Source organism: Pseudophryne corroboree, chromosome 1 (assembly GCF_028390025.1).
Source record: "Pseudophryne corroboree isolate aPseCor3 chromosome 1, aPseCor3.hap2, whole genome shotgun sequence".
NCBI classification, from domain to species: Eukaryota; Metazoa; Chordata; class Amphibia; order Anura; family Myobatrachidae; genus Pseudophryne; species Pseudophryne corroboree.
The window spans coordinates 1,039,719,823-1,039,721,351 of record NC_086444.1 but is presented as its reverse complement, the minus strand read 5'-3'; the positions used below and the strand labels follow the sequence as shown (position 1 = coordinate 1,039,721,351).

Genomic DNA, 1,529 nt, shown 5'->3' with positions numbered 1-1,529 from the left:
CTGTGCGCCTCCCCGTCCCGTCAAGTGCCGCTAAACCGCTTGAGTCCGTGCGGTATGCAGGCTGGGCGTCTCGCCCGGTCTCCTCTCCTCTGCCGCTGGTCTGAGGTCGGTCACGTGAGAGCGCTCTCCGTGACCCTAATCACGTAATCAGGGTACGTGATTAGGGTCATGGAGAGCGCTCTCACGTGACCGGCCTCAGACCAGCGGCAGAGGAGAGGAGACCGGGCGAGACACCCAGCCTGCATACCGCACGGACTCAAGCGGTTTAGCGGCACTTGACGGGACGGGGAGGCGCACAGTAGAATAAGTATGCCTCCCCCCTTCCCTGTCCAGATTGTCCTCACCTTTAATGATATAGCCAACGCTTAATTGGGCTATTATGATGCTGGTTGTGAGTAGCAATAATTGTATCTAATGTACTTGCTGCCAGTATTTGACTGTTTATTATTGCAGCAAGTATTCTTTGTCCCTTCCCCTTTTCTTTTGATAAATACTAAAAAGGTGGTTATAATTGTATTTGGGACATTGGATGTTAAAAAAAAACACACTCAATCATTCATTTTCCTGTTATTGTAGCTAGTTTTTTCTTGTTTCTTCCTTTGATACAAACTAACACCACACCTGACATCTAGCATGGACAATATCTTTATTAATGTTGATGTATCAAAAAGTATTATTCAACTAATGCTTTTTTGACAGGTAGATCCAGTCTGCAATAACAGACATCTTTTCTTCAGATTTTGTGTTTGTTTGTTATACATGCCTTAAATTATAATAGGCTATTTTCCTCGTTCTGCCTCACGCTATGTACAGGAAAAACAGAGGCTTGTTGTCACTAACCCCTGTTGACCATATGATTTAACCTCCGCATACCCATGTGTTTGGGCTGCCAATCGGTGCAATGATGGTCAACTAAATATTCTCAACGGGTTAGATAAATGCATTCTATAAAACTGGCACAATAACAAACATCCCTCATTCTGTCACATAACAGCTGCACTCGCTGCTCTTTTCCATACGTAACCTACTACCATACCACACTGGATATGCCCAACCCCGTCTGATCTTGGAGGCAATACAGTGTTGGGCCTTGTCAGTACTTTAGTGGGAGACCATTTAGGAATACCAGGTGTTGTAGGTTACTGATGGTACCCAATTGGGGCTTGTGCTGACTCCACCGGAGGATGGGCATATGCTTGCCAGACACCAAATTACCACAGTAGTAATCCATCAATATGTTCGCAGACTCAGCTTTATGTGTGGCTTATAAAGCTTAGAGCCATTCATTTATTATTTGTGTATTTTCTTTTTTCTTGTAATTTTAATTTGTGTACCTAGTTTCTTATATAGACATATTATTAAAAGTTACGTTTTAACTATTTCATTGCTACATCATCACTCATACATATATTAATAATTTCAAGCTACTCTCCGGGAGTGAGTGCTCCCAACCAAGGTCACTTTTTTCTAGCTTTTTCTTTCTATTTTCAAATACGTTTGGACCTTTGGGAGCACCGCTGACAATCACC

At 43.0% G+C, this 1,529-nt stretch overlaps 1 pseudogene; it reads left to right on the top strand.

Annotated features, from left to right (window-relative positions):
* The first annotated feature begins 1,022 nt into the window (after positions 1-1,022).
* On the top strand, positions 1,023-1,141 carry LOC134947710 (5S ribosomal RNA; annotated as a pseudogene).
* The last annotated feature ends 388 nt before the right edge of the window (positions 1,142-1,529 follow it).